Below are 18,961 nucleotides of genomic sequence, written 5' to 3'. Positions count from 1 at the left end.
ACCTCTTAAGTGTCCAGTGCACATAGGGTCCTGCCCATTTTTAGTACAAGGCAGGGCTGATGCCACATACATCCTCAAGGCAAAACGAGTGACCTATGAGGGGACTGCAGAAAGATATCATAAGAGAACCGCACTCAGGGGAGCCAAAGAAGTGGAATATTCCAGGAGTGATCAATAGCCAGGGGCCACCATATTGTACCTCCATGTTGGAGAAATTATCCATGCCCTATCACCACATCAGAGACGATATATATCTATGGAGATGGGACTTAGTCTGTGCATAAGGCAGATCAGGATCTGTGGGGCACTATCATATTTATGAAAATTTTAAGCAGAATACATGTCAGACCCACACACTGCCCAACCCCTGGACAGGTCTAGTATCCTAGGTGTCAACTACATGATGACCAAATATCAGGCTTCTATCAAGAATGAACACCAATGAATCCATGAGGTCATATGAGTGTAGTAGTATCCACAGAGCTCAAACTTCTTCCCTTTAGGTAAGGTTCATTATCTATGAACCATTCTCATGTGTAGAAGGAACAGAGGTACTTTAGAGCATATTAAAGATTAGTTGGAGAGAAAAGGACAGCCACTTCTGTCTGCAGTTTCTTCTACGACCCTCTGGGGACTATTTGTGTGTTCAAATAAAGTTTCAGTTTATTATTGTACCATGTATTCCCCACAACAGCCATCCACCTCTCTTTGCTTGCAACTTTTACATTTTCTGCATAGACCTAGGTCTAGGAAATTTGTTTCATCTCAAGGGTATAGTACATCCACCCCAGACCCTTATAACACTGTCATCTCATGAATGAATGAATGAACATTCCATCCAACCAGCCCCAGGCTACAAGCTCTTAACTGGAGTAGATAGAGGGGCCTCTGAATAAAAGTGTCATGCTTGTTAAGATCACTCTGAAGGATGTGCACAACTAGGCCCCTCCCTGTTGTTTCAGAAGGAGAGATATAGACTGGGTGTGAGAGTGACACTGGATCAAAGGTTCTCCACACCAAAGATGTCTCGTGAGAACATATTCAAGCTATCAACTCCTTAAGGAAATGAAGTCACCAGTCATGTAAAGAAAAAAGTACAGAAAAATTCTAGTCATAGTAAATGTTTGTGAATATGTCAACACATGCATTTATGATAAGGGTTTGAACCTGTGGAATGGTTGTTCAGGACACATGTATAGGAAGAAAAATTTTACAAATTAGGGCCAAAAATGCAAGAGGTACAAATCTGTCAGCACAGCACCCAGGATTCAGAAAAAGATGTTACTACTGGCCAGCCTGCCTTCACATTAGCAACATGCTTCAGAGAAAGACAGTGCCAAGAGATTCTGACATTTACGTCAAGAAAAGTAAATTGAGAGAGGAATATGCTCAGGAAAAGAATCAAGAAAGGAGGAAAATATTGAATAGAGCAATCTTCCCAAAAGTGAGGACAATCCTGATAGCTCAGCGGGAGACTGCCACTCCTGCTCAAATTCCTGGACCAAGATTAACTTGGCTAGTGGCCTCTAGATACAGGAATGTGGGAGCATGTCAGTGGCAGGAACCTGATTTTCTCTGCCTGCCCCTGGAACTAAACTGAGCCAGTCCCACAGTTCCCTGCACCCAAATCCTGGGGGCAGAGTGCTGGATCCTCAGAGGTGCTAATAATCCTGAGAGCTCAGAGGAAACAACTACTTTCTACCCACATTCCTGATCCAAGAGGAAACTGCCTAGTGCCCTCTTTGCTCTCCTGGCGCAGTGACCTAGGAGCAGTCAGTGGCAGGATCCTTCGGGTTTCTGCCTGCACCAAAAACTGAAAGCCAGCTGCCAGAAGTGACTACACACCTGGGAGCAGAGGTAAGACTAACTGTTCTGCACCAAGCAACCTGAGTGAAGGCTTCAGGTCACACAAACCAAGGTGCACCTTTCTGTTCCCAGATCTGTCCGAAATAAAAGAGGTCTTTTATCTCACACAATAATAGTAGGAGATTTGAAGACCCTGCCTGCTCTCATCAATGGACAGATCATGGAAACAGAAATTAAACAGAGACATAAACAGTTAGTTTCACTGAAGTGATGAACCAAATGAATTTAACAGATATTTATAGAACATTTCATCCTAAAACAAAAGTGTATACCTTCTTCTCAGCACCTCATGGTATCTTCTCTAAATTGGCCATATAATTGGTCACAAAACAGGCCTCAACAGAAATAAGAAGACTGAAATAATGCAATGCATCTATCAGGTCACCATGGAATAAAGCTGGACTTCAATAAAAAAGCAAAAACACAGAATGCACTCATACACATGGGAGTTGAACAACACTCTGCTCAAAGATAAATTGGGCAAAGAAGAACTAAAGAAAGAAATTAAAGATTTTTTTAGAATTTAATGAAAATGAAGGCGCAGCATACCCAAACTTATACGACACAATGAAAAGAGTGCTAAGAGGAAAACTCCTAGCTCTGACTGCCTCCAAAAAGAAAAAGGAGAGAGTATACATTAGCAGCTAGACAGCACACCCAAAAGATCTAGAACAAAAAGAAGCAAATATACCCAAGAGGAGTAGAAAACAAGGTATAATCAGACTCAAGCCTGAAATCAACAAAAGAGAAATAAAAGGGACTATACAAAGAAACAACAAAACCAGGAGCTGGTTCCTTGAGAAAAGAAAAGATAGATAAACCCTTAGTCAGATTAACCAGAGGGCAATGAGACAGTTTCCAAATTAAGAAAATCAGAAATGCAAAGGGAGACATATCAACAGAATCTGAGGAAATTAAAAAAATCATTAGATCTTAAAACAAAAGCCAATATTCAACAAAACTGGAAAATCTGGAGGAAATGGACAATTTTCTAGCAAAATACCAGGTACCAAAGTTAAAATAGGATCACATAAACCATCTAAACAACCCCATAACTCCTAAAGAAATAGAGAAGGTTATTAAAAATCTCCCAACCAAAAAGAGTCCAGGACCAGATGGGTTTACTGCAGAATTCTATCAGATCTTCATAGATGACCTTATATCAATACTGTCCAAATTATTCCACAAAATAGAAACAGACTGAGTACTACCCAATCCTTTCAATAAAGCCACAATTATGCTTATGCTTAAACCACACAAATACCCAACAAAGAAAGAGTACTTCAGACCAATTTACCTTAGGAATATCAAGCAAAAATACTCAATAGAATTCTTACAAACCGAATCCAATAACACATCAAAACAATCATCCATCATGATCAAGTAGGCTTCATACCAGGGAATCAAGAATGGTTCAATGTGTGGATATCCATCAATGTAATCCACTATATAAACAAACTCAAAGAAAAAAACCACAAAATCATTTCATTACATGCTGAGAATGCACTTGACAAAAATTCAACATTCCTTCAAGATGAAACTGTTGGAAAGATTAGTAATTCAAGGCCCATAACTAAACATAGTAAAAGCAATATACAGCAAACCAGTAGCTAACATTAAACTAAAAGGAGAAAACCTTGAAGCAATTCCATTAGAGAAGGCTGCTCACTTTCTTCCTACTTATTCAATATAGTACTCGAAGTCCTATCCACAGGAATCAGACAATGAAAGGAAGACACGATATACAAATTGGAAAGGAAGAAGACAAAATACCACTATTTGCAGGTGATAGGATAGTATACTTAAATGACCACAAAAGTTCCACCAGAGAACTACTCAGCCTGATAAACATCCAGCAAAGTGGGTGGATATAAAATTAACTGAAACAAATCAGTAGCCTTCCTCTACTGAAAGAATAAACAGGTTAAAATGAAATTAGGAAAATGACAAATAGTCCTTCAAAATAGTCCCAAATAATATAAAATACCTCATTGTGACTCTAGCCAAGCAAGTGAAAGATCTGTATGACAAAAATTTCAAGTCTGTGAAGAAAGAAATTGAGGAACATCTCAGAAGATGGGAAGACCACCCATGCTCATGGATAGGCAGGGTTAATATAGTAAAAATGGACATTTTGTCAAAAACAATCCAAAAATTCAATGCAATCCCCATCAAAATCCCAACTCAATTCTCCATAGAGTTAGAAATAGCAATTTGCTAATTCATTTGGAATAACAAAAAACCCAGGAGAGCGAATAAAAGAACTTCTGGGGGAATCACCATCCCTGACCTTAAGCAGTATTACAGCCCAGTAGCGATAAAAAACCAACCAACCAACAAAACAAACAAACAAACAAAAAAAACCCCAAAAAAATGAAAAAAAAAAACAAAAAAAAGAAAGAAAAAAAAACTGTATGGTATTTGTACAGAGACAGGCAGATAGATCTGTGGAATAGAATTGAAGACCCAGAAATGAATCCATATACCTATTTTCACTTGATCTGTGACAAAGGAGCTAAAACCATTTAATGGAAAAAAAGATAGCATTTCCAACAAATGGTGCTGGTTCAACTGGAGGTCAGCATGTAGAAGAATGAAAATAGATCCATTCTTATCACCCTGTACAAAGCTTAAATCCAAGTAGATCAAGGACCTCCATATAAAACCAGATACACTCAAACTGATAGAAGAAAAAGTGTGTAAGAGTCTCCATCACATGGGCTCTGGGGAAAATTTCCTGAAAAAAACATCAATGGCTTATGTTCTAAGAGCAAGAATCAACAAACGGAACCTCATAAAATGACAAAACTTCTGCAAGGCAAAGAATATCGTCATTAGGATGAAACGGCAACCAACAGACTGGGAAAAGATCTTTACCAATCCTCCATCTGATACAGGGCTAATATCCAAAATATTCAAAGAATACAAAGAGTTTGACTCCAGAGAGCCAAATAACCCTATTAAAATGGGGTACAGAGATAAACAAAGAGTTCTCATCTGAGGAAATCAAATGGCTGAGAAGTAGCTAAAGAAATGTTCAACATCCTTTGTCATCAGGGACACACAAATCAAAACAACCCTGCAATTCTACTTCACACCAGTCAGAACCGTTAAGATCAAAAACACAGGTGACAACAGATGCTGACGAGGATATGGTGAAAGAGGAACACTCCTTATTTGTTGGTGGGATTTCAAACTGGTACAGTCACTCTGGGAATCAGTCTGGAGGTTCCTCAGAAAATTAGACATTACACTACATGAGGACCCAGCTATATCTTTCCTGGACAAATACACAAAAGCTGCTCCAACATACAGTAAACACGCATGCTCCACTATGATCATACCAGCCTTATTTAAAACCCAGAAGCTGAAAAGAGCCCAGATGCCCTTCAACAATGTAATGGATACAGAAATTGTGGTAAAATGGAGTACTATACAGTTATCAATAACAGTGACTTCATGAAATTCATAGGCAAATAGATTGAACTAGAAAATATCATCCTGAATGAGGTAACCCAATCACAGAAAAACATACATGGTATACACTCACTAATAAGTGGATATTAGCCCAAAAGCTTCAATCACCCAGACTACACACAGCTCAAGAAGGATGACCAAAGTGCAGATGCTTCACTCCTTCCAAAAAGGTAGAACAGAAATAGGGGATATGGAGGCAAAATTTGGAGCACAGGCAGAAGGACTGGCCATTCACAGCCTGCTCCACATGTAGCACACACACACACACACACACACACACACACACACACACACACACACACACACACACACACATACACAGCCACCAAAACTAGATAAGATTGATGAAGCTAAGAAGTGCATGCCGACAGGAAGCAGTTACAGATCTCTCCTGAGTGACACAGCCAGAGCATGTCAAACAGAGGCGAATGCTAGCAGCAAACCATTGATCTGAGAATTATACCCGCCTTGGAGGAATTAACAAAAGGATTGAAAGAGCTGAAGAGGTTGGCAAAACATAATAACAACAATGCCAACCAACCAGAGCGCCCAGGGACTAAACCACTGCCCAAAAACTATACATAGACTGACCCATTGCTCCAGCTGTATAGGTAGCAGAGGATAGCCTTGTTGGGCTCCAATAGAAGGAGAAGCCATTGGTCCTGCTAAGGTTGGACCCCCAGTGTAGGGGAATGTTGGGGAGGTGGGGGAAAGGGGGTTGGATGGGGAGGGGAACACCGTTATAGAAGAAGGGGATGGGGATGTCATAGGGGGCTAATGTCCTGGAAACCGGGAAAGGAAATAACATTTGAAATGTAAATAAAATAGTATCCAATAAAAGATAAACAAATATAAATGAAAAAACAAAAAATGGGATACAGAGCTAAACACAGAATTCTCAGATGAGGAATATCGAATGGCTGAGAAGTACCTAAAGAAATGTTCAACATTTTAGTCATCAGGGAAATGCAAATTGAAACATCCCTGAGATTCCACCTCATATCAGTCAGAATGGCTAAGATCAAAAACTCAGGTGACAACAGACTCTGGCGAGGATGTGGACAAAGGGGACCACTCCTCCACTGTTGGTGGGATTGCAAACTGGTACAACCACTCTGGAAATCAGTCTGGACATTCCTCTGAAAACTGGACACTGCATTACCTGAGGACCCAGCTATATCACTTCTGGGCAGATACCCAAAGGCCGCTCCAGCATAAAACAAAGACACATGCATCACCATGTTCATAGCAGTCTTTGTAAAAGCTAGAAGCTGTAAAGAACCCAGATACCCTTCAACAGAAGAATGGATACAGAAAATGTGTTACACCTACACAACGGAGTACTACTCAGCTATCAAAAACAATGACTTCATGAAATTCATAAGCAAATGTATTGAACTAGAAGATATCATCCTGAGTGAAGTAACCCAATCACAGAAAAAGACAAATGGTATGCACTCACTGATAAGTGGATATTAGCCCAAAAGCTAGAATTACCGAAGATATAATCCATAGACCACATGAAGCTAAAGAAGGATGAGCAAAGTGGGGATGCTTTACTACTTCTTCAAAGAAGTAACAAAAACATTCATAGAACAGGATATGTAGACAAAGTTTGGAGCAGAAATGGAAGGAATGGCCATTCAGACCCTGCCCCACATTGGTATATATATATATATATATATATATATATATATATATATATATATATATCCAGCAAAACAATATATATGTGTATATCCAGCAAAACTAGATAATATTGATGAAGCTAACAAGTGCATGCTGATCAGAGCCTGATATAGCTGTCTCCTGAGAGGCACAGCTAGAGCATGACCAATACAGGTGTGAATGCTAGCAGGAAACCATTGAACTGAGAATGGAGTCCCCCTTGGAGGGGTCAGAGAAAGGATTGAAGGATTGCAGGGATTTGCAACCCAGTAAGAACAACAATACCAACCAACCAAAGGTCCCAGTGACTAAACCACTACCCAAAGACTAGACACGAACAGACCCATGGCTCCAGCTGCATATATAGCAGAGGATGGCCTTGTTGGGCACCAATGGAAGGAGAAGCCTTTGGTCCTGCCACGGCTGGACCCTGCAGTGTAGGGGAAAGTTGGGGTAGGGGCAGGAAGTAGAGAGGTGGTTGGAGAGGGAACACCCTTACACAAGAAGAGGAGGGGAGATTGGTTGGTGGTCTTATGTCCGGGAAACCAGCTAAGTGAATAACATTTGAAATGTAAATAAAAATATCCAATAAAAAAAGGAAAAGAAATTAGGCAACCTAAAAAGAGATGCTAAAATGATTGGCAGATGTTGGCGTAAAATCAGGGAAATGAGCCAGTGGAAAACAATAAGAAGTCAGAGCTGTACTGCAGGCAATGAATGTGGTAGATTCTCGTGAATTGCCAGTTCTGTTCATCTACTAGTAGGAAGAGATGATGTATCAAGAATTAGGGGAGGCATTGGGCAGCTGAAGCTCTCAACATTTATTTTGAAGACAAAATAATAATCCTTCCTTTGCAGAAACAGAGGGTTATTCCAGGTTGCTCTGTGTGTCTTCTTGGTAACACTTCTGTTGCAGGCAGAGCATGCAGTCCAACTCTCTGTCGACATCATGGGAGGGTAATAATCACCCAGACACACAATGCCTAATATCGGCAATGACACAGCTTTAAAACGTGGAGTCCTTTGAGAACTGAGCATTTCTGCAGGCATGAGGTGATGTCTCTGCTGTGGGTGGTACTCTTCCACTCAGGTTTTCTGTGCTCAAAAAGGTGGCCATTTCCCACATCGCTGCAGGTGAGGCTGGCTGCAAGCCTTGTTCTGTATTGAGCGATGTTACTGGTGTGTTCTGTAGTTTGATGAGCACACGGCTTTTGAATGCTGATTGAATGGCTTCAGAATCTCTTGGCCCTTCCCAAACTTCAATGGAAAAAACAATGAAGCAGCAGCAGCAGCAGCAGCAGCAGCAGCAGCAGCAGCAGCAGCAGCAGCAGCAGCAGCAGCAGCAGCAGCAGATTACACAGGGAGCAAGGACATACACATGCCATTAACCACCTTTATGTTAAATCTGAACAATATACACCAATTTTCAATAGAGTGGGGTAAGGAGATAGAGGAATCCAGTTCCTCTTTAACATATTTGAGGTTCTCTGGGTCTTTCTACTTGGTGGGAATGTGGCATATAACAATGGGCTACCCAGAGGAAACCCCACATTGTCATATCAGGGGATCTCATCTATTTACCATCATTTCCCTGCCCATGCAATCCTTCTTACCAGCAACTTCTCTGGACTCTAGAGGCAAGCACTTCAGACCTCATCTTGGATCTCCTCAAATGACAGATCATAGTTAAGCCTCACCTTGCACAGGACTGCATACTCTGAGCCAAAATGGGGAACGAGGCACATCCTGGCTTCCCATGACTTCTAGAAAGCAGTAGAATAGGGAATTGATGTATCAGAAGGGTATGGAGACTAAACAAAACTAACTTGGAGGATTATTTCCAGAAGAAGGCATCTCTCAAAATATGAAATTACCTTGTTTGTTGAGGATTCCGTCCACTTCAAGGAATCTTCATTATTCTCCACTGTGCATGTGTCTGTTTGTATGTGAGTCACTGTGTGTGTGTGTGTGTGTGTGTGTGTGTGTGTGTGTGTCCCGCTAGATGAAGAATACCCATCAAATGACTCAAGTTTGAATGTAATCTGCACAACCAGAGACTAGAGCTGGTAGCTTTATAAGGCTCTGGATACCTCTCAGGATCTGAGCATTACCCAGGATGCTATGGAGGACTGCAGCAGAACTGTGGGGCTGAGCAGTCTCTGCCCCTCTGAATTCACTTGGGACTCCAGATGCACTTTTACTGCTTCTCAGTTTTGTTGCTGCCTTAACCTGGTCATGCATATCTTTCGGACACATGGAACATGTTGCTCTGGGTTCCTTCCTCTGCCTCCAGGACCACTGTCTTCTCAGCTCACAGGTACACCTGAAGATAGGCAGCTGAGCTGACGTCCTCACTGTACACGAGGGTTCTCTGTAGCCTGGCGTTTATTCTCAGTTGCCTTGGTAATCACCAGTGCTCCATGGATGCTTTTTTCCAAGCTTCTGAATGCTGTGAAGAGCAGTGCACTGGACCACAGCTATTGTTTGACGGCTGCCCAGTGTGGAGCTCCTCTATGGGATAGGCAGAAGGAACACCACCCAGACTTTCTTCTCTGATTCATCCTTCAGACTTCAGGGAAAAACATTGTGCCTCTCGTTTAAGCTTGAGATATGGACAGAGCTTCCCCCTGACTAACACACAGCCACCTGAAATTCCTGGATCTCTCCTCCCTGCTCCTGTGTGCATCCTCAGCAGGCTCCTCTCCACCCTCTGCTATCATCCTCCAGGGACCACAGGGTCTCTGACAGCACTCGCAACAGACACATAAATCTTAGTAGAACCCCAGCTTCCCGCCGGGCGGTGTGTCAGCTGCAGATGAGCATCATGGCTGTTTGGAGACTGCCCTGGATGGTGGAGGTGCTGGCCAGGGTCTGGCGGGCCTTCATGGACGAGTTAGGAGCCGAGCAAGTGCTGGCAGTGTTGGCGCCTGGCCATGTCAACCACAACGAGGAGTACAGGGACTACAACCAGGTCCTGGGACTGCCCATGGCTCTGGAGCTTGTGAACTTGCTGGTTGGAGCCCGCGGGCAGATGGGATTCTTTCTCTCCTCACCGTTTCCAAAGATGAAGAAGAACCCCAGCAACTGCTATTCCCACTGACCTCAGCTCAGTGGTCCTTGGAGCTTTGAATCCCACAGTGAGACAATTATGTCAAGGGAGTGATTCAATATTACCCAGCTTTTGTCCCTCTCTGGTTTCAATGCAGTGGAGGTCAGCTCAGTGTCCCTGGGGTAGGGTGGGGTAGACTTTCCAGCTCAGCTTCTCTGGAAGTCGCCACATACACCTTCCTCCAGCAGCTCTGCCCAGACTCACTGGCAATAGCAACCCGGGCCCGGGTTAGTCAAAGGACTGAGCACAGCTTCGCTGGGGTGCCCTGTAGCGTCATGAACCAACTCATCGCACTGCTGGGGCAGAAAGGCTATTTGCTACTCATTGACTGCAGGTCCATGGAAAAGAGCGTGGTGTCACTATCAGACCCTAAGCTGGCTGTGCTCACCACGAACTCCAATGTCCGCCATTCCTTGGGCTCCAGCAAGTACCAGATTCATTGACGCCAGTATGAAGAAATGGCCCAGGCCCTGGGCAAGGTGAGCCTTCTAGAGGTGCGGATGGAGGAGCTTGAGGCAGGCAGAGAGCTGATGAGCAAGGAGGGCTTCTGGCAGCCCTTACATGTAGTAGGTGAGATCTGGATAACAGGCCACTCAGCAACTGCTCTAAATCGATGAGACTCAGGGACTTTGGGGTCTCATGGTGGACAGTCACTATTCACTCAGGGATGTCTATGGCGTGAGCTGTCCCGAGCTGGACCGATTAGTTGAGGACTCGCTCTCTGTACCTGGGATTTATGGCAATTGCATGACAGGCCTTAGCTTTGGTGGCTGCACTGTCACATTGCTGGAGGCCTCTGCTGCCCCCCTTGTCAAGCATCACTTACAGGAGCAGGAAAGTGGGACAGCCACCTTCTACCTCTCTCATGCTGCCGATGGAGCGCAGGTGCTGAGTTTGTGAGGTGTCCCTGTGACTTATATAACCACAGGCATTAGGCAGAGGCAGCTGGTGGGTACTTCAGCCCTGAATCAGGCATCCTCCTCCTGTGTCTGGGTGTTTAATAAACATGTGCCGTTTACGGTGTTGAAAAAGAAAAAGGAAAAGAAAAAGAAAAGGAAAAGAAATCTTAGTAGAAATCGGCCAGACTTATGGTTGGCTGTGCTGGTCCTGTGTTGACATGGGCCCTCAGGCTGATCCTTCCTGAGTGCACCATGGATCCCTTTCCAACCGTCTCCAGCATCCTTGCCTAGCATTGGGCCACTATCTTCTGCTGTCTACAGGTAGCTCAAGTTTTGGAGGACTGGTCATAGGAGAGGGGAAAGGATGGGATTTTCTCTCTGCCATGATAGATACAATGTCACCAAACTCCTCAATGTGAATGCTGAGGTTATTTTAATGGAAGAAAGAACCAGAGTGTATCCTTTCCCATCACATCCCAGCTAATTGACTTAGCCTGTGTCTCTGAAGCACTCTACAGTGGCTGCCATGATTTTGATATTTGTCACTTGGAGGCAGCAAGACAATCTTCTTAAGGATTTGGGAATCATCTTCTTCATGCCCTTCCAGCCTAACCTGCTCAGAGAGACTCTGGGCATACCCTGGCACTGCCTTCGTAGTTGCTCCTGATGGTCTGTTTCCCTGGAGGCCCAGGTGCTGTCTTCTAAGAATTACTTGCCTGGATTCTCTTCCTGTATCTTCTTACTGAGGAAGAGGCTTCTGGTCTTGGACTCCCAAGAGGACATGCTGCAATTTGTCTCTGAGGACTCAGAGCTTTCAGTGACCACATCTTGTGTGTTTTCAAAGGTTGACTTTTGTGAGGATGTGAACAAGTGGTTCCTGATGATGTCATTGTTGTTGTTGTTGTTGTTGTTGTTGTAGTTTTTGTTGCATTTCCTTTCCTTGATGATGAAATTGTGGAATTGATGCTGCCCTCATTCTGCCTGAATGTCCCTTTTCCGAAGTGAGGCATAAGCCCCTGCAGTGGGGAGGTGTTTTCTAGGAAGCTATTCTTAATTGAAAAAAGGGAGGGAGGCATACTGTGCCTCCTCTTATACCCTTTACCCCCATTTCCAAGCACCTCAGAGAAAGAGAAGGTAGGAAGGCTCAGGGCACTGGTTAACCTCCTTGCAGGCAGAGGAAGGTTGGAAGCTGTTGTAGGGTCCAGTGTACCACCCTGGCCTCCATAGTGATTCAGTTGCTAGGTCGACTCCCTTCTGATAGTCAAGTATGTTGCCATGGCATGACTATACTTCCACTCCCTCAAAGTATATCTGACTTCTTGAATGCTGTAGCCAATCACAAACATCCCAAAGGCAATGTTGGGCTCTGGTTCTCTAGGAATTTCCTCTGAGGAACTCAATGTGTCTGGAACATGGCACAGCCATAGGTGTGTCATTATATCTTTGATGGATGGTCTCATCGTGGGGTCTATTTTCATTAATCTCTTCAATAGGTCTTGAAGCTCTGGGGAGAGGTGATATGGGGTCCAACAGCTCCAGGATAGGATTTCTTTCTTTATCTTGGAAAGCAATCTTTTGATTTCTCTGAATGGGAGGAAAATATATATATAATATAAATAACATAATAGGAGTCCTAGGCTCAATATGTCAGTTGGAAGGACATCACATGGTGTGTGACAGAACACTTGAGGATCACAGTATTGTGCTGTGCCACAAAAGCCCTTGAACTTTTCCTCAGAGGCCAATCTTTTATGTAAACAAAAGTCAGTGAGTTTCACATGCCCCTCCCAATCCAGTAAGATGTTCTCAGCCTTGAAGTCAGGGTGGGCAATATTCTGACTATGGATATAGCTGATGGACAGAGCTCCCTAAATATGCTACGTGCCTCTTCCTCTTGCAGACGCCCATACTTGTTGATGTAGTTCCGCAGGGATCCCTGGGTTGCATATTCCATCACAAGGTCTCAATGACCTGTAGAAGCTATATTATGGGACTATGGTATACTAATTTCATGAGGTCAATCTCAGAGATGACTAATAAGTCTATACTTGTGATCTTTTCCAATATCTTGATGGCTACCAGAGTCTGGGTCATAAGGTAGAGAGCCACTTTGCCTTGTTCAAAGGAACCTTCATCTAGGGTGCCAGGATGTAGTAATCCAGTACCAGGGTTTTCCATTCCTTGTAACTGGCCTTGAGTTCTATCGACATCGTCACACTTCCGTCCTCTTGGTCAGAGTCACCAGGAGCTACAGTGAGGATAGTTGGCAGGAAACACAAATTAAAATTTCTTCTAGCAAAGCTGACTACTAGAGATTCTAAGATTAAAAGTCAGAGATACCTCCAAAGAAGAGTCTGGCTGTGGCTCCAGGGCACAGGGAAACCAGAACGAAGCAAAGACAAACACAGTGGATGGAAAGAAGGAAGAAGCTCCGAGCAGAAAGAAAGCAAGGGCAATGGAAGACAACAAATTCTACAGGAGAACAAGGATCCCCATTTCAAAGGAGAACACATTGACGAACTTACCTAAGACATCTATTATGAAGGGAAAGCATTGTGTGTGTGTGTGTGTGTGTGTGTGTGTGTGTGTGTGTGTGTGTGTGTGTGTGTGTGTGTGTTTCCAACCAGATGTGTAAAAGCACAGTAAAATTCACATAGGAGATTTGGGGGGAAGAAAAACATCTGGGGTGGGGACTCTGCACCAATTACAAGCAACAGCAAATTGAACAGCAGTCAAGGGTTAAATTGGATTTCCTAGTGGGCAAACAATTCTAAGGGTACAAATTTCCAAGATCAGGATTGCTGGAATTTTGTGTCCTGATCTTATGGAGATCAGAGTTGGGTGGATTTTCTGTTTGGGATCTGGTGACTTTTCTTGCTCAGTGATTACTCAGGTTTGTTTTTTGGTTTAATTGCTTGCTTCACCCGGTTTGTTCCTACACATGGTCCATTGTTCAGGATGGGAAGTCCTTTCAGGCCACAGGATGCTTCAGCTTAGGTTCTGGGACACAGTCATGGAGCTCTTCAGGAGTGTGGAAAGGACGTCTGCCCCCATGGCAGCCCCTGTGGTGTTACCTCACTCTGATGGCAGGCAAAGTCTGGAGAATAAGTGTCATTGCCCTGGCAGTTCCTGCTGAGTTACCTCACAGGGGTCCCAGGCTGAGGTAGAAAAGGAGGTGCAGTTGCTTGGCAGCTTCTGTAGCTGTACCTCAAGTTGGTTTTACATTTATTTCTGTTATTGGATTTTTTTTTTACATTTCAAATGTTATTCCATTTCCTGGTTTCCCCTCCAGAAACTCTCTATCCCCATTTCCTCTGCTTTTGTGACGGTGCACCTCCACCCACCTACTACCTCCCACCTCCCCATTCTGACATTACCCTACACTGGGGCACCAAGCCTTGACAGGACCAAGGGCCCCTCCTTCAATTGATGCCTGACAAAGGCATCCTCTTCTACATATGCAGGTAGAGCCATAGATCCATCCCTGTGTACTCTCGGGATGGTGGTTTAGTCCCCGGGAACTCAAGGAGTTATGGTTGGTTCATATTTTTATTGTTCTTACGGGGTTGCAAATCCTATCAGCTCTTTCAGTCCTTTCTCTTAACTCCTTCAATGTGGATCTCATTCTTAGTTCAGTGGTTAGCTGCAAGCATCTGCCTCTGTGTTTGTCAGGCTCTGGCAGAGCCTCTCAGAAGACAGCTATGTCAGGCATCCATACTTTGGTCTTTCTTCTTGATCTTCAGAATGTATGTAAATTGTGTCTTGGGTATTCCAAGCTTTGGGACTAATATTCACTTATCACTGAGTGCATATCTTGCGTGTTGTATTGTGATTGGGTTACCTCACTCAGGTTGACATTTTCGAGTTCCATTCATTTGCCTGTGAATTTCATGGAGTCATTGTTTTTAAGAGCTGAGTAGTATTCCATTGCGTAAATGTACCATATTTTCAGTATCCTTTCCTCTGTGGAAGGGCTTCTGGGTTCTTTTCAGTGTCCGGCTATTATCAATGAGGCCACTATGAACATAGTGGAGCATGTGTCCTTGTAATATGTTGGAGCATCTTTTGGGTATATGCCTAGGAGTGGTATAGCTGAGTCAGGAAGTCCTATGTTCAACTTTTGAGGAACCACCAGACTGATTTTAAGAGTGGTTGCACCAGCTTGCAATCCAATTTAAAATGGAGGATTGTTCCTCTTTCTCCATATCCTAACAAGCATCTGATGTAATCTGAGTTTTTGATCTTAATCATTTTGACAGGTGTGGGGTAGAATCTTAGGGTTCTTTTGATTTGCATTTCCCTGATGGCTAAGGTTGTTGAACATTTCTTTATGTGCTTCTTTGGTATTCTGTATTCCTTAATTGAGAGTCTTTGTTCAGCTCAATAATCCATTTTTGGTAGGGTTATTTTTTCTTCTGAAGTCTAACTTCTTGTGTTCTTTGCATATATTGGTTGTTAGCTCTCTATCAGATGTAAGATAGATAAAGATCTTTCTCCAATCTCTTGGTTCCCATTTTGTCCTAATGACAGTGGATCTTTGCCTGACCGAAGCTTTGCAATTTTTTTGAGGTCCCATTGATCTTAGAACATAAGCCATTGATGTTCTGTTCAGGAAAATTTTCCCTGTGCTCATGTGTTTGAGGCTCTTCCCCACTTTCTCTTTTATTAGTTTGAGTGTATTTGGTTTTATGTGGAGGTCCTTGATCTACTTGTCCTTGAGCTTTGTCCGAGGCAGTAAGAATGGATATATTTGCATTCTTCTACATGCTGATCTGCAAATGATTCTACACCATTTGTTGAAAATGCTATTTCTTTTCCTACTGGCTGTTTTTTGTTCCTTTGGCAAAGATCACGTGACCATAGGTGTGTGGGTTTATTTTTTGTCCTCAGTTCTATATTCCATTGATCTATCTGCCTGTCTCCGTACCAATACGATACAGTTTTTATCACTATTGGTCTGTAATACAGCTTGAGGTTAAGGATGGTGATTTTCTCCAGAGGTTTTTTAATTGTGGAGAAGTTTTTGCTACACTGGGATTTTGTTATTCCAAATGAATTTACAAATTGCTCTTTCTAATTCTATGAAGAATTGAGTCGAATCTCTACATTGATAAGAGTGGGGTATTGAAGTCACCCCCTATTATTGTTTGAGTTGCAATGTGTGCTTTGAGCTTTAGTAAATTTTCTTTTATGAATGTTGGTGCCCTTGCATTTGGAGCATATATATTCAAAATTAAGAATTAATCTTGGACTTTTCCTTTGATGAATATGAAGTGTCCTGAGTTATCTCTTATGATAACTTTTAGTTGAAATTCAATTTTATTTGGTATTATAATGGGTATTCCAGCTTGTTTGTTGGAAACATTTGTTTTGAAAAAATATTCCCTCCCTCTTACTCTGAGTAAGTATCTGTCTTTGTCACTGAGGTGCATTTCCTGTATGCAACAAAATGCTGGATCCTGTTTATTTATGTAGTCTGTTAGTCTATGTCTTTTTATTGGAGAATTCAGTCTATTGATGTTGAGAGATATTAGGGACCAATGATTATTAATTCTTATTATTTTTGTTGTCAAAGATAGAATTATGTTTGTATGGTTATCTTTTTTTGGGTTAGTTTCCATCCTTGTATTGGAGTTTTTCATTTATTATCCTTTGTAGGGCTGGATTTGTGGGAATATATTGTGTAAATTTAGTTTTGTCATGGAATTTCTTGGTTTCTCCTTCTATGTCACTTGAGAGTTTCCTGGATATAGCAGCATGGGTTGGCATTTGTGTTTTCTTAGGGTCTATACAACATTTGCCCAGGATCTTCTACCTTGCATAGTCTCTGTTGAGAAGTCTGGTGTAATTCAGAAGTCTGCCTTTATATGTTACCTGACCTTTTCCCCTTACTGCTTTTAATATTCTTTCTTTGTTTAGTGCATTTGGTGTTTTGAGTATTATGGGATGAAAGGAATTTCTTTTCTGGTCCAATCTAATTGGAATTCTGTAGGCTTCTTGTATTTAGGATAGGGAAGTTTTCTCCTATAATTTTGTTGAAGATGTTTTACTGGCCCATTAATTTGGGAATCTTCACTCTCTTCTATACCTATTATCCTTAGGTTTGATTTTCTCATTGTATCCTGGATTTCTTGGACACTTTGTGTTTTTGCATTTTCTTTGATTGTTGTGTCAATGTTTTCTTTCTTTTTTTTTTTTATTAACTTGAGTATTTCTTATATACATTTCGAGTGTTATTCCCTTTCCCGGTTTCCGGGCAAACATCCCCCTCCCCCCTCCCCTTCCTTATGGGTGTTCCCCTCCCAACCCTCCCCCCATTGCCGCCCTCCCCCCATAGACTAGTTCACTGTGGGTTCAGTCTTAGCAGGACCCAGGGCTTCCCCTTCCACTGGTGCTCTTACTAGGATATTCATTGCTACCTATGGGGTCAGAGTCCAGGGTCAGTCCATGTATAGTCTTTAGGTAGTGGCTTAGTCCCTGGAAGCTCTGGTTGCTTGGCATTGTTGTACTTTTGGGGTCTCCAGCCCCTTCAAGCTCTTCCAGTTCTTTCTCTGATTCCTTCAATAGGGGACCTATTCTCAGTTCAGTGGTTTGCTGCTGGCATTCGCCTCTATATTTGCTGTATTCTGGCTGTGTCTCTCAGGAGCGATCTACATCCGGCTCCTGTCGGTCTGCACTTCTTTGCTTCATCCATCTTGTCTAATTGGGTGGCTGTATATGTATGGGCCACATGTGGGGCAGGCTCTGAATGGGTGTTCCTTCAGTCTCTGTTTTAATCTTTGCCTCTCCCTTCCCTGCCAAGGGTATTCTTTTTCCTCATTTAAAGAAGGAGTGAAGCATTCACATTTTGATCATCCGTCTTGAGTTTCGTTTGTTCTAGGGATCTAGGGTAATTCAAGCATTTGGGCTAATAGCCACTTATCAATGAGTGCATACCATGTATGTCTTTCTGTGATTGGGTTAGCTCACTCAGGATGATATTTTCCAGTTCCAACCATTTGCCTACGAATTTCATAAACTCGTTGTTTTTGATAGCTGAGTAATATTCCATTGTGTAGATGTACCACATTTTCTGTATCCATTCCTCTGTTGAAGGGCATCTGGGTTCTTTCCAGCTTCTGGCTATTATAAATAAGGCTGCGATGAACATAGTGGAGCACGTGTCTCTTTTATATGTTGAGGCATCTTTTGGGTATATGCCCAAGAGAGGTATAGCTGGATCCTCAGGCAGTTCAATGTCCAATTTTCTGAGGAACCTCCAGACTGATTTCCAGAATGGTTTTACCAGTCTGCAATCCCACCAACAATGGAGGAGTGTTCCTCTTTCTCCACATCCTCGCCAGCATCTGCTGTCATCTGAGTTTTTGATCTTAGCCAATCGCACTGGTGTGAGGTGAAATCTCAGGGTTGTTTTGATTTGCATTTCCCTTATGACTAAAGATGTTGAACATTTCTTTAGGTGTTTCTCAGCCATTCGGCATTCCTCAGCTGTGAATTCTTTGTTTAGCTCTGAACCCCATTTTTTAATAGGGTTATTTGTTTCCCTGCGGTCTAACTTCTTGAGTTCTTTGTATATTTTGGAAATAAGGCCTCTATCTGTTGTAGGATTGGTAAAGATCTTTTCCCAATCTGTTGGTTGCCGTTTTGTCCTAACCACAGTGGCCTTTGCCTTACAGAAGCTTTGCAGTTTTATGAGATCCCATTTGTCGATTCTTGATCTTAGAGCATAAGCCATTGGTGTTTTGTTCAGGAAATTTTTTCCAGTGCCCATGTGTTCCAGATGCTTCCCTAGTTTTTCTTCTATTAGTTTGAGTGTGTCTGGTTTGATGTGGAGGTCCTTGATCCACTTGGACTTAAGCTTTGTACAGGGTGATAAGGATGGATCGATCTGCATTCTTCTACATGTTGCCCTCCAGTTGAACCAGCACCATTTGCTGAAAAT

The 18,961-nt window shown here is 42.7% G+C and overlaps 2 pseudogenes; one reads left to right on the top strand and one right to left on the bottom strand.

Moving 5' to 3' along the window:
* Nucleotides 1-8,247: 8,247 nt before the first annotated feature.
* Galk1-ps1 (galactokinase 1, pseudogene 1) lies at nt 8,248-16,505 on the top strand (annotated as a pseudogene).
* Nucleotides 12,170-13,197, bottom strand: Smokxl-ps6 (sperm motility kinase X like, pseudogene 6; annotated as a pseudogene).
* Nucleotides 16,506-18,961: the final 2,456 nt, after the last annotated feature.

Source organism: Rattus norvegicus, chromosome 3 (genome assembly GCF_036323735.1).
Source record: "Rattus norvegicus strain BN/NHsdMcwi chromosome 3, GRCr8, whole genome shotgun sequence".
In the NCBI taxonomy this organism is placed as follows: domain Eukaryota; kingdom Metazoa; phylum Chordata; class Mammalia; order Rodentia; family Muridae; genus Rattus; species Rattus norvegicus.
This window is presented reverse-complemented; position numbering and strand designations above follow the sequence as displayed.